The following is a 15,072-nucleotide window of genomic DNA, read 5'->3' as shown; positions in this document are numbered from 1 at the left end:
GCTTTTAAGAGTTTGACAGCTAACAATCCGCACAACACGATCTAATGAAATATCTTGACAGAGAGTCTCCATGGTTGGAAAAGTAAGTGAATGCTAATGCAAATGTGTGAAATCATCATTGAGCAGTCAAAGTCCCATCACTGTAGCTGTAACATGAAATTCAGTCAGGTGCTTTGCTTTTGTAGCTATGACTACAAACTGTGATTCTTTCAAACACAACACTATACATGTCTATTTTTACAAATATCACCTACAGAGCAACAGCAGAACTTAATGAGTTTAGTTTTTAGCGACTGCACTTTGAATATTAATTGGTCACTTTTTTTCGAAGCAAAACTACATCTTTAATGCTCATAGCAGTTAATGTGTTTTTTTTTTAATGAATTACACATTATCCAGTCCTCTAAAATACACCTAAAGGTGCACGCTGATGACATCATATCTGCGATTAAGCTTTTCTTGCCAAAACCTCCGATCCACCCTCCAGGTCACTTCCCTGATCCGCGCCTGATTGCACAGTAACTGGACACTTGCTGAGAAACAGCTGTCACTCAGTCGACTCTCAGAGGTGTCCATCACAATGGCGCGTGGATCCAGAATATTCACCATCTGCTGCTGTTTTGCTGGACGTGTAGCGTAGGCCCATATCACTTCCAGTGTTTGGTGTAGGAGGTATCTAGTCACTCGCTGACAGCAGCTTGTGAGCATGTTCAGAGCCATATGGGGAAAGATTGACTGCCGCATGTTGGCGCGAGGCAAAAACATCAGTGTTTAACTCAGAGTGTAAAATTTAGCACTCTGCCAGACAGATGTCATCTATTTGCTCATTTGAGAATATTAATGTTTGGTTTTACATGGCTACTGCAGAGGCGAATCACCTTTGAGCACATAAGCTCTATGAGTATGAATTGATTCACTGTCACATTAACTTATGGCTGACACAGCCCTGCCACCAGACAAGAACATCAAGATTGGACAAATTCGGTGCATATGCTGGGGATGGTGCCTTTCTCGTCTCCGGCAAAGTTTGAAAACACAACTTTTTAAAAAACTCAACAGTTTTATAATGAGGGTCTACCCAACTATATTAACACAACCATAGACCAAAGCCAGTGTTTTTTTAAATTCTTGCTCTCTACAATGTCTTCGTGTGGAAACTCTGGTGTGATTAAGGCTTGGGAAATCATGGTTATGGCGAATAACCAGTGGTTAAAGTTAGTAAGTTCGGGAGATCATGTTTATGTTGGTTCATAAAAAAGAAGAATGTTAATTGCAGGTACTTGATGGGATACAAACTCCAGTCTCGTGCATGAAAGTCAGACGCCACCACCACATCCTTACTTTCAGCCCCGCAACATAAACGAGACGCTACTTCCTGCGCTGGCACTCAACTCTGTGAAGTGTAGAATCGTCCAGTATGGATGGCTTCTTAGGGATAGGCCTACTGGGCTGAGTTGTCAACAGCAACAATTCATTGCTGATTAATTGTACAGTTAATTGACAGAAAATGAAACTGCAACTTTACTGCCAACTGATTCATTGTTAATCATTTTTTCAAGCAAAAAATGACAAACTTCTGCTGGTTCCAGCTTCTCACGTGTGAGGATTTGCATATCTAATGGTAAACTGAATATCTTTGGGTTTGGGACTGTTGGTTGAACAAACCAAACACTTTAAAGAGGTCACTTTCATCTCTGAGACAGTGTGACAGGCATTTTTTCACTGCTGTTTGATATTTCATAGACTGCACATTTAATCGGCAGGCTAATCTAGTAGGCTAATAAGTAACTTGCAGCCCTAGTTCTTAATGGTCGGAAATAAATGTTTCCTGAGTGACCACAGCCCCAGTCTGCATTTTTCCAAAGTAAGCAGATTCTGTGGCCACTTCAGTCTTTGTTGGAATCAAAACCACTGTCTCTTAAGTCGGGGCACGGCCAGACAGTAACAAGGAAAACAAAATGCAGCACTCAGAAAAAATGCCTTAGGTTCAAAGCAGGGGGGCGAGTGAGAGCATCGATCTTTGGTCGCAACAACTTCCTCTGTCAGCAAAATTCTATTTCTGGATCCACCGTATCTCAGGAAGCCAACGAGACCTGATTTGCGGTGAATGACATTACATTACCTTGTCTATCCTCTGGCCCCGGTGATCTATTTCTATCCAAGCACTCCAAACCATATTGTCATTTAAGTTAAATTTAGTTTAGATGGAGAGACGGATGGAGGCAAAAACCCCCCCACTGTCATGTTGTTGTGGTGGCTGCTCTGCATGCCAGTTAATTGCCTCACCCCTTGGGTAAATTCCTACTCCAAGCAGTCACATCAACCCGTGTGACACATTACCCACGTAGCGTGAATGAAACCTGAAGGTAATGAGCAATACTTTTCCTCATGTCAGCAGACATTCACGAGCAGTCTGATAAAGCGGAAAGCAGTGGGAATGCACGGCGAAGACGATTTGGATTTTCTCTCACAAACAAAAGCTACTGCAAGAACGTGTCGAAACCTCCCTCCCAGAGCTGGTGGTGCAGTGGTTTCTCCCATCACGCAGGCTCGGAGGCTCTTGGGGGGTTTGTGAGCAGTGGCAGTGACAGGTAAGTCTCATGAGAGGAAGGGTCTCATGTTCATGCACTTGGATCCCGTGTGTGTGCTGCACTTGGTGACGAGATCATTTGGACAGCTAAACAAACACGTCCTGCTTTACTGCGTTAACAAAGATGCTCCATTAACTCAAGTGTAAACAGATCTACTGACAACAGTGAGGGGAGCGTTTTTAGTCAGACGACAGAAACTCCTCTTTGGAGAACAGCTCTGAACGATCAATGAATTCTGATTAAATCGACAACAGCAACGCGGAGGCCCCTGCAAATGAGACGCTCCTGGTCTACAGGGTGGTGCGGCGTGATTCATGGCAATCTTGAGAGTCATTCATCCCCCATCAGGCAGTCATCGTTCCCAAACCTCCGGGTCAGCCCCGTAATAAATATAGATGTTGACACACAGATTCTACCAGTCACAGGAGCAGACAATTCATGTTGTGGGTGGACTGAATCTGGCCCCGTGTCCGCACCTGACACCCTCCAATTATATGTAACAGATGCTTGGCGCGTGCACACGCACATTAATACTCTGCGGCACGGAATGAAATCTCCATATCTGACACTGGGCTTTTCTGCGCCCCCCCTCCTTCTCCTCCGTCTCTCCCTTTTGTTCTCTGGGTGTATGTGACCAGATGTGGCCCTACTACAAATTTAATAAAGATGCGGCAATGCAACTGTGTGTGTTTGCCTCTGTGTGTGTGTGTGTGTGTGATAGACTTTGAGACTGTGCTTGAGTGTGTGAGAAACACTGCTGCTGTAGGACACATATATGAAACTATATAAGTGTCTGTGCAAGTGTGTGTGTGCATGGTGTGTGTTACACGTGCATGTACTGATCCTATAGATGAGGGTCTCCAAACCGCCTTATTAGCGGGCTTCATGTGTCAGTGGTTAATCCCTCGGTCTCTCAGGGGACGGGACACCCCCCCTGTCCTCCTGTCACCCCCTCATCACCACCTCCACAGATGGGTCCTTTTATTTCCCCACAGAATACTAATAATGGCCATTGAAGGATTCCAAAGGGGCTGGTTTACCCCCTTAACACCAGCACCGCAGCAGAATGGTGTAATGATGCAAGTGGTGGCTGAGGGAGGGAAAAGGGAGGGTCCTGCGACTAAACCAACAACAGCTAATGCAAACAAAGATTTTCTGTGTGCATGCTTAAGTGCTTTCTTTTGAATTCATGAAGTGCTTATATGTTCACTGTTGAAGTCACCAAAACATGGACGGATTTCATGAGATAAAGCCTCTAATAAAGTTGTGAACAGGAGATACTATTCACCTCTAGGTTTTATTGCAGAAACACAGCTCTCACAGAATCAGAAGGGAAATTAATGTGCTGTAATAAAACAAAGGATATTAAAGAGTTTACTTATATGTCAGGTCGCCATATGGTGGGAAAATATAGCTCATATCATCAAACAGAGACACAGCCAACTGCCACCAGAAAGGAATAAATAGGGGAAATGAGTGCGCTACTACAGCTTCTAATTATAGAAAAACATTATTGAATGTCTCAGTGATGCTGCAGTGTGTAGCAAGCACAGCCTGGAGTCAAGTCACTGTGAGGCAGAGAAAGAGAAGGAGGGAAAGACAGAGAGGTAGAGACGCTGAGGGAGAGATTTTAAACAGCTTAGGTGTCCCACTGTGAAATCGACTGCTACCAACTCTCAGTTGGACAAAGCTATTTTCATGATTCCTGTAAAATCTCACAACACAGGCCATAATTAAAGACGCATAAACTGTCTCAGAAGAACATAAAAGAAGCAAATGAAAGCTGCATCGAGTAGCTTTGCATGCTGGCTGCTCCAGCTGGCAGGAATGAAGTTCAATACTAAGACGCTGCCAACAGCTGCTTGATTTTTTTTATTTTTTTATTATGTCAAATGAGCTCAAATTGTGTCATAGGCATAAATGATGTGAAGCTAACATCCCCACACCACAAATGTAAGTTAATACACAGGTAGGAGAATAAAAACTCACTGAGGATTAAATCTAATCTTCTCATGCATTACAGGTGTAGTCATATGTCTCTGAAGCCTTTAACTCACACAGAAAACATAAATTAGGCTGACGGTATAATCATGAATGGAATCTAAGAGATAAGACTAGACTTAAGTCAGATCTATTCTTGTGTGTCACTGTGGATGAAGGTCCGGGTGTAGATACCTCCCACGTGGGAATTGATTTATAGCTCAGGGTCAGGTGTCTCCTCATTGGTAGCTCACAAGACAGTCTCATTGACTGATTATCAGGGTGTATTCCTTCTCTTATACACACATCAGCACAACTGTGTTTACTTTTTTTTCCACTTTACAAAAAATATGAAGCCTTAATGAAAGTAGTTAAGTAAGAAAGATGTTTTTCCTTTATTGGTGAGTTTCAGCAAATTCTTCCCAATCCAAATCTCTCCATCACTTCCAGTTTTTAGTTCTGTTACACAAGTTCCTCTTTTTCAAATTCCCTATGACAGCATCTGTTCTTTTAGCAAGTGACAAAATAACGTGTTCATGTGACGCTGCCCACTTGTGGCCAGGGTAATTACGACTAGGGCAAAGGAGGAAGTCTGGTGACGTTATAGATATAAACATCCATCCAGGGAAGACGCTGGATATGGATCAAGAAAACATCTGACTATAACATGGGAGACTGCTGTTTGTTTCCCATTTCAACCTGACAGTCAACATTGTTTTTTTGTTTAAGCACGATGATGATTGTTCCTGACCCTTAAGGAAGTGGTAATTTTAACCCAAACCACAATGTTTCCCCAAATCTACCAAAGTTGTTTTTGTGCCTAAACCTAACCAAACCTTTAACCATAGCACTGTCACATCATAAAACACTGATTTCCAATGTTTTTGAAGGCACAGACAAACAATGTCACACTGATGGGGTCATAAAAAAGCTTCTATGTGTTTCTCTGGAGGACATGGACAAGCTATCCACTTTGTCTTTTAATTTGAAGGACTGGTTGATCCAACACCATTTCCTTAAGCCAAGAGGTTGTTGAATGAAGCTCAATGAGATCCTGTCACCTTGTCTTTGAGATTTGCTGTTGTGGAACCCAACATCTCCCCATCACCACCATGAGAGGTTCACTCCAGCACCACCACCAGCATCTCGACACTGGGAGATCCTGTCCTACCTCCTGTCTCAATCCTCATGGGCCTACAGTATACTGGGCCTCTCTCTGGTATGTCACTCAGTATTGTTATATATATGAGCCCCTTTTATACAGAGATAATGTTGTTCAGAAGTCGCTTTGCTAACTCTATCTTTCTACCTCTATCTCTGTTACTTCCTTTGCTTGTTTACACTGAACCAAACAAAGCCAGGATGACGCCCCAGTTTGTGATTTTAGCTAGCATTCCCAGTAACACAACAGTGTCGACATCCTGGCCCACCATGTCAGCTCTCCCTTTTACACGAATGTCTATCCAGCTCTGTGATTACATCTACTGGCGTCATGAGGACAGTGAGGTGGAAGAAAGACACATCATTCCCGCCTTGAACAAGCTGTAAAATAAGGGGCTATTACTTCCAACCAATCTCCTCTTGTGGAAGTATAAATATCATTATGTAATAAAAGATCTATCATTTAATTATGTGGTAATAGCATGGTCCAGTCTTGTGTTTTTGGAGTTTTATATTAGTGTGACCTTTGAGACCACCTTTTGGTTGAAAGTTGTTTTGATTAGACTTGAGGTTAAAGGACAAATGAGGTAAAATATGGTGTACTGCAATGGTGTACGTAGTTCATGAAATATTCATAAAACAACAAGAAAGAAAACAAACTTAAGTAGAATAACTGTGAAGATGAATAAAAGATAAACATGGTCATGGTGGAATACTTTATGGAGTGTGTCTCAATGTGTTTGTCTGGTGTGTAGATCTTTATTGACAAAATAAAAAGTTACTTTCAATTAAATTGATCGTTAATAAGTCATAAGGAAAAATGTACAGCGATCAGTAGTGTCAAAACGCATGAATTCATCATCGTCAACATGGTTTTAGCTTCTTTGATCTCCGCGCCATTTTTCAGAATTCATCTTAAAGCTTGACTCATACCAGGGACTGAATATCAGGATGTCTTGACTTTTGCTTCTTCAATTTTGACAGTTCTTTTTTTAATCTGTCTCTCATATGCCGCTGAACTTTTTTGGAAGTAAAATACTAAATTACTGGAGTACCTTGAAACAGCTGCCTTTTTGTCTGACTGCTAGATTTATTTATTTTTCCTTATATCATATAGCTCTGGCATGCTACCACAACAATTATTATCTTAGATACTACATGACTTCTTTTTTTTTTTTTTACCTTGACAGTGGTTGTGTATGTGATAGATTTTTATGCTCTTTCTATCACTCATATTACTTTTATCAACCAACATTCAGGGTATTTGAAATATAACAATAGAATATTGTTATATAGTGTTATCTTCTTTGCAGTACAATTGGCTTGAAGGTCACCATCTTAAAGCTACAATATGCAAGTTCTGGAAATGAAGCTAGTGCTAGCATGAGACTGGAAAGCACACTACTCGGCTCCTCTCACCCCTCCCTCTGCCTGCCGTTTTTGTTAGTCCCTTTGTTTGCTCTGTTAGCCCTTCACCCACATCCCCATGTTTGCTGTCTCAGCTAATGCAGGAATCAGGAGCTTGTTACCCTGTGGGTCAGACATACCGACGTCTTCCAGCTGCTAATACCAGCGAGGAGTAGTAGACCAGAAGTGCGTTCATGTATTGATTGACAACCGTGAGCTCCCACCCCTGACTTTAGCCTTCCATGATTGGTTAGAAGGGTGGGACTTTTAGGGAATATAGAAGATAGTCATAGAGGCCTTTGTCAAGTTAAGATATTGTGGTTTAGGTTTAGCAAATTGTTATATATACTATCATTATTATTTTTTTTAGATATTATCTCCCCTGCCTTCAAGTCATCCCTTCTCCTTCCCTCTGCTCTCCTCTTCTATCCTCTCATCTCTCCTTCAGGCAATGACATGTTTTGACTTGCCATTCTTCGAGAAAAGGATCCAAAGGCTTTTTTGTGCTTCATATTGACACCAGTAAAAAACTGGCATATCCTTTCAAGGTCCAGTCATGTCCAGTTTCTCCTGGTGCATTAGACACGTGGTCACATTATTCAGCTCTGTTTGACTCATCAATGATCTAAGCCATGTCTTAAACCTCCTCGGGGCAAATTCTCTCAGCCTCTACAGAGGAGGCAGGGACGGCCAGCAGAAACCATATTAAAGCTTCCACCTGACTGAAGAGACCTCTCTCTTGAATTCAATTCAGGATACTTGTCTTCCACCTTCTGCATATTTCCTATGCCACGGGGAGGTGTTCAGGCACTCCATATCCCCTATCAGGTCTTCAGTCATTGCTGAACACAGTGTTCCCTTTTAGACATGTTCCATGAAGACCACTGGCCTCAGCTGAAGTGAGCTGCATGATGCCTTTTCTTCAAGGGCTGTCAGCACTGACTCATACTGGCTGAGAACTGAGCAGATGGGGTGCAAACAATCCACCTGGTGGGAAAAAGAGGTTTCCACAAAGAAACCATGCTCTGATTTTGTGATTTTGTGATTACACTGAACCTTCCAGATTAATTAAAAAGCCCCCCAATTCATGTACCCGACCCATTGAAACTCTTACAACTGGAGAGTCTACACAGGCAGCTTGCTTAACTGCTGCCTGCTTAAGTATTCATGCAGTGTGGACCACAGTGACACTAGAGTAGCCAGCAGTTGGTCTTTCCTTCAAATGGCTGCATTCGTCTACCCATGCTTGTGGCACCAACATAGGTTTGTCCTCATAGTTGGGACAGAGGACAGCCTGGATGCACCATCACATCACATGCCATCTGGCTAGATTTTGCTTTGCTATTGATGACACTCTAGAATCACAGGAATTCTTCCTTTGGTTGTCGATCTTCATCTCCAAAGAGCAAACATATTGACTCCTCAAGTCATGGACCCCTCAACTTTGCATGCTCACTTTCTTCAGGGCCTTCTTCCAGTTTTGACACAGCTCCTCCCTTCCCTCTCCTGCACCTTCTTATTCTTCTGGGTAGGTGTGGACCATGGTTCCACGTAATCATGTTAATGATAAACAAATCAAGCGCACAGTACCCCACACTAAGCTACGACACCTTGCAATAGCCACATCCAATCCAACCCTACCTAACCCTGTGTGTGACTTTCAGACTGAAATAGTGCTGCATGATCATATTTCAAACTTGTAACTGTAAAAAGTCAGTTTGCATTATCACTTCAGCCATCAACATTTGCTTCTTTTCTCACTCGCCTCCATGTCATCTACTCTCCCTGTCCTCCCTGACATCCTCATGCTCCCCCTCTCTCTCTTTACTGAACATGAAAGAAACATTATCTGTAAACAAGTGTTGTTTCCTGCTGCAATGCTCAGGAATGGATCTCAACATCTCTGCTCTGAATGACATTAATTATTATATCCAGAAATGCTGATTCATCTTTTGCACTACTCTAAACTTCTATCATCTGACTCATTGTCTCACATGATGACACTTACTGTGCACCTTATTCAAACACTAATAATGCTATTCATCCTAAGCAAGTACATATCTACAATATACTGTACAACTATGCAATTAATGAAAGCTACTACTGTCTACAAAAATTACACATGCAGTGCAACATAAATCACTGACACTTTACGCACACTTCCCATTGGCTTATATATGACAGAATAAAGACATTAGATGAATATGTCTGTGAGCAGTGTTGTCACAACAGCTCAGCTCACACTGTTTAAAATCAGCTGGGTCACATTCATTGTTCATGATTTTGACTTCTGAACTATTTTCACAGTCCCAAACATGAACTAGTTCATGTTTATTTCTTCTGGTTTTTTTGTTGTTGTTTGTTTTGTTTTTTTATTAATGAGCCGCTCTGAGTTTCTCAGTAGAACCTCCTCCTACGCATCCTTCCCCATCCCCCAATCACTGCCCAGACTAACTGAACAACTATATACTACTATAGAATCACAGTCAGCTTTGTTTTAACTTAACAGTCTCCTCCACACCGGTTCTGGGTCAGTGGCTAGCTAGGCACCGCTGGGGGCCGTGCAAATGGGACCCAATGGGCGCTGTAGCGGGGTGCCCAACACATGTCCCCCAGCATATATCATAATTACAGCTCTGGTTTATGGTGTCCTCCTGGCAGGTGCTGTCACCAGCTGAACTCTAACTGATACCCTGTCTTGTTGTATCTACATTCAAGTCTGCTAGTCCACCACGTCAGAGGAAGTATGTAGCTTCCTCTCAGTCCTCCAAGGGCCAGAGAGGAATAGAGTGGGACATTTGTCTGTATGAATATTAGATTCTTTCCTTCAGTCCAATTCTAAATTATTGAACAGAATGCACTCTGGAAAACAGCCTTTGTGACGTGCTTCATAGATACTGCAAAGTCTATCCTTTTGGGTCCTTTTTTTCTTCTTTCGGTGTACAAAAGACCTCAGCATGAGAGATGGAAAGCGTGGTGGAATTCCTCCCTGCTGGCTACAGCACAGTCCGACTCGTCTGTCTGCAGAAGCAACAGATGGCCATGGTCTTGGGTTGCTAGGAAACTGGTAATCAAATACTTTAATTCAGATTGATTTGGGAATCTGAGGTTTATTAAAAGCAGGGTGAAGTCTTTTGTTATTCAGATGGCAAGATGTCTGATTTCTCCTCTTTATTTTGGTTGGTAAATATTTGATTGCCCTCAGAGCTGGATATAGACTTGGCATTGTAGTGTGGACAGGTTGTGATTGTATGTGCACAAGGCTGTGAATGCAAATGATTGACAATGTCTGACCATGAGCCACACTGGTATGACAGGGGTGGCAATAAAAGCTGAAATATCCAATATGTCCACTGATCCAAACCTAAGGTGATGCCGATTCATGAGTTTCCGGCACCGTTACCTTTTTCGTATGCATGCTGTGCCTTGTGTGTGTTCATATGTTGTGGTTTGTGGCATTACCTTTGCTGCATTCAGGTCAATCAACACACAATGCAAAATATAATAAATAAAGAAGCACCAAACTCTTTGCTTTAAAGGTGACATTTGCAACTTCCCCCATGTTGTTGATCCCTGCAGTGGTGTGAAGTCTGCAGCAAAGACTGGGAATTTATCTGTGGAGAGTGATGTGTTGTGCTGTTTCAATTTTATTTAGCTTCGGAAATGAAATTCATCAGCAAGTATATGCTTATGAATATGCAAGATATTTTTAAGTGAGATTTAAAAAAAAAAAAAATCTTTTTACAGATGAAAAGTTGAATTCATTATGAATGAAACACAGCCCTGTTAAATACTCTCAGGGATTTTGCTGCTACATTCTTACTTGGTCTTGTATAAGGAAGCAGGCCATGGCAGGTAATGTTAACTTATGTTAGCAAATGTTAGCAAAGGCTCTAACATGCAGCAAACATGCTGCTGTAACCACTGCAGCAGAGGTGACTGTCATCTCATATCCAGCTCTCTTAATAAATCCATGTTGTTGTCCCATTACGCACAATCCCAGTCAAGCTGTGTATTGACAGAGTCTGGAAAGCAAATCAATCAAGACAACCTTGGAAAATTAAGAGAAATTCAATATGCTATTATCTTGCAATTTCAACAGTGGCCACTGCTCAGAAAAAGTTACAAATTCTCACCTTGAAATACCAATTTTTTAAACAAGAAACGAAGCAAGAAGTCATGTCAAGTCAATCGACGTTTCTCTGTATAAAGAGAATCTCTAGCCGTGTAAATGTGTGCATGGTTGTGTGACTTTCAACAGTCACACACACTAATAATTGATTAAAATAAAAATAAATAAATAAAAGCTGTCATACCAGGGGTTTTCAGTCAGGAAATAATTGTAATGTCCTCTCCTTTGATGCTTTTTGGGCTGTTATGTACCATGGCCCTGTCTGGTCACTTAGACCTTTTCAGGAGCCCAATTTTAACTCAGTGTTACTTTCGAGAGGTGTAATGATACGAAGCCAAAAAAACATGAGAGAGCCAGAGCGAATGCATAATATTGGCAAGCTCTGTGGCCCCCAGACGTTGACTGTTTTGCACCAGAGTTGTTTTTTTTTTCATCAGAGAGCATATTTGTTGATTTGGCCAACACCGGTGCAGGAACAGTTCAGCCTCCTGTGATGCTGCAGTGCTGCAGCTGGTTCCTTCAGTTAGTGGGACAGATCAGAGCTGATATAACATTTCCCTGGTGAGTTCATAAATAGATCCAAACAGAAGACAGACAAACCTAGAGGAAAAATATAGCCGCCAATTGTTGGTGTTGATGGTGATTGTTCAAAAAGGCACATTTGATGTGTTATTTTCTCTTTCATCTAAAAATAAGCATAGGATGGTATTCCTCAGTTCTCTTTTTATTTCCTGTCAGTATAGCAGGCAGATGAATCAGTTGGGAGGAGGTATATGTGAACATGACGAGTAGTTGCATATGCGAGTGCATGTCTGTATATACATGCGGTCACGATGTTTGCACATATATATATATATATATATATATATACACACATATATAGACCCACACATAGACACAATCTGTATAATACTGCCACATGTGGAGAAGGCACAGAATTGAAAATACAGTCACTTTTATGTTCAGCCCAACAAAATTGCCTCACAATCAGCATTAAAAAAAACAAAACAACATTGTGTCACTGGTCCAATGTAGGTAGTAGAGAAATATTGAGCCGAGTGTTCATAGACTGTAAACAGTCTAGTGTTCGATGCAAGTCTGCCAGAGCAGCTGGAGCTCGCAGTCGAACAAAAAATAGCTTTAATGAAAGCGAATGAGAGGCAGAGTGATATAATAACAGAGCTGGCCCCTCTCCTGTATCACTTACGCTAGAGGAAGCGTCAATCTTTCCGACATGGTTTGGCAGATACAGCTCAGATGTACATGATTTGCCTGACTATAATAGGATACAAGTGCATTGTTCACACTGTCATTGCAAACTACAGCCTGGTTGGCAGTGCTGACCTTTGGGTATGTCTGACCAACACAGTATACTCCACACAGACAGATGAGACCGTTAATTCTGGATTTTTGCTTTTAAAAGGATGAAAAAAAAGTAGTTGGGTCATCTAAGATATTGCACATCTACCTGCCAGACGGTTAGACAGCCAGGTCCACTGCGAATTACTTTCCTTAGAGATCTGTATGTTTTAAAAAGGTAAGAGAAGGAGTCGAGCTGAATAACATGACAATGTCAGAGCTGCACCTTGAGAGACTTTTTTAAATTTCTACTCTCCTAAGAATAGATGTGAAAAGTTTTTGTCTGAGGATGATTTCATTCTCATCCGAAACCATCAGACGGTATCAAAACCACATGTCAGATGTTCGTGTCTTCAGAGACGCTTCCCAGTGGCAACACGTCATCAACCTGGTGACACATCCAGTCCCCGTTCTCTCGATTCATAGACCAGTAATCCATAGGGGAGAGATTCAAAACCGAACTGAAACTTTGCAATAAAACCCGTCCTCCAGATAAAACAGCTGAAAGCCTCTTTGTAAACAGAGGACAAAATCTCTTTCTCCAGAGTTGCTTTTCAATCCCGGGACACTGCCTATAAGTCACACATTTATAAGCCTTGGAGTAAGAGTTTAAAAAGGGATGTTCAAATACGTTGCACTTTTTGTGAAGCTCACAGGGTGTTTCTCACTGCGCCTCCAGCCCTTTAAGAAAGAGAAATCTAATTAAAAAAAATACCAAGTGAGATGAGGAGGCAGGAAGGTCACACGGCTGCAGGTGTCTTGTGGCGACTGCTGCAAAGCAGTCTGGGATGATACTGACTGACAGAGAAGTATAGTTTATACAGCAAATGCAGTATCAATAATATAATATAATATAATATATCAGCACAAGTGTATCATATATATGACCATGGGTCACCACAGCCTTCATAAGTAAATATTTTATTTTGCTGTGAGGTGTAGGCTAGTGTAAAAGGGGTTATGTTGTTACCTTCCAAAATGTAAACTTTAAAGAATACAGTAGATGCTAAAACTGACTGTTTTTATTCATGAATAAATTTGGGTCCATTCCATTAGAGCAGTTGTTGAATTGAGAATGATTTAATCTATTTCATCTATTTTAGAAATACTACCTTAATACAAAAAAGTTATATTAAAGTCATGGTGTATTTACAGACGTTTCTGTGTGATGGCTTCAGCACACAAATGCATATCTGAAGTTTTTTTTTTTTAGGCTTCGTGCCCTCTAGAGGATTTTCAAATCTTATCCTCAGAGACCAGGTTTGCTGTTTTGCACTGAAAAACAAAATATGAGAAAAAAAAACCTGTGTGAAGTCATGGCTGAGAAGACACAATCATCACGGCTTATACATTTAGTTTATATTTAGTCTATTGTTAGTCTAGTGCAAGCTACTGCTACAAGCTGGCATCATTATTACTGCACAGGTGGAGGGGAGAGTGAATCCTGTGGTCATTAGAAATGTAGTCATTTTCATGCATTCCCTGGCCTTCCACTGCCATGGAGATGCCACTCCATATTAATATTACTGTGCTCTGAGCTTGTATGAAGGTTACTGTCAATTGCTGGATAGATGAACATCATATGCTGCGACGTTTCCCTGTCAGCTCAGTCTCACTGGCCGTTGCTGGTTTCTGTTGTTCCATTCACACCACAGGATTTCAAATCACTGTGAACATCAATGTTTGATATTTAAGATTAAAAGCCGGGAGACTCCGATTCTGCCCAGTTATCCTCTACCGTGGGGCCAGCATAAGTTTCTCATTAAGCAGAAGCGCTCATTATCATGTGAGACATTTGTATTTTTGTTGTATAAGTGGTGGAGTCTGTACCATCTAACCTTGCTGTTCCTCTCTGTCTGAGCTGTAACACTGTCTCTTTTACTCTAATTGCCTGTGGAGTGCAAATCTAAATTGACATTCCTTCTCCAAAGATTGTTATGTTTGCTGAAGAAGTCATTTCTTTTTTTGTGCTGCTCATTTTAGTGAGGATAAGTTTGTTAAACTGATCTCTCCATTTACAGATTTTGTGATACTGCTGAATGATAAGAAATTGCAGAAAACACATCATAGATCTTATTTTCTTCTTTTCCTTTGTCCTCAGTCTTTAAAACTGTATATCAATGTAAGACAGACAATTGCCTATAGGGGCAAAGATGAACTGACACAGTCTGTCCATAAACATTAGTGAAGTCACTGTACGTGTGGAGGCAGAACTGACTAGTCTGGTTGCTTGGCACACCTGTGTCCAAGATTCAACAACGAAGATCCAGAAAACAAGCATGGTATATAAGACAGATGACAAATTAATGGAAAAACCTAAATAAATAATCGGTGACAAGTAAAATATGATGATGGCTACAGCCAGATCTCAACCAAATTTAACATTTGACGGACTTCATTTGGACTCAAGTGTTACACCGCAAAATTGCTACCGCCACCATC

Source organism: Trachinotus anak, unplaced genomic scaffold (genome assembly GCF_046630095.1).
Source record: "Trachinotus anak isolate AG129_WGS33_773 ecotype Australia unplaced genomic scaffold, CSIRO_AGI_Tana_v1 ptg000012l, whole genome shotgun sequence".
NCBI classification, from domain to species: Eukaryota; Metazoa; Chordata; class Actinopteri; order Carangiformes; family Carangidae; genus Trachinotus; species Trachinotus anak.
The sequence above is the reverse complement of the archived record's forward strand: the minus strand, read 5'-3'. Positions refer to the sequence as shown.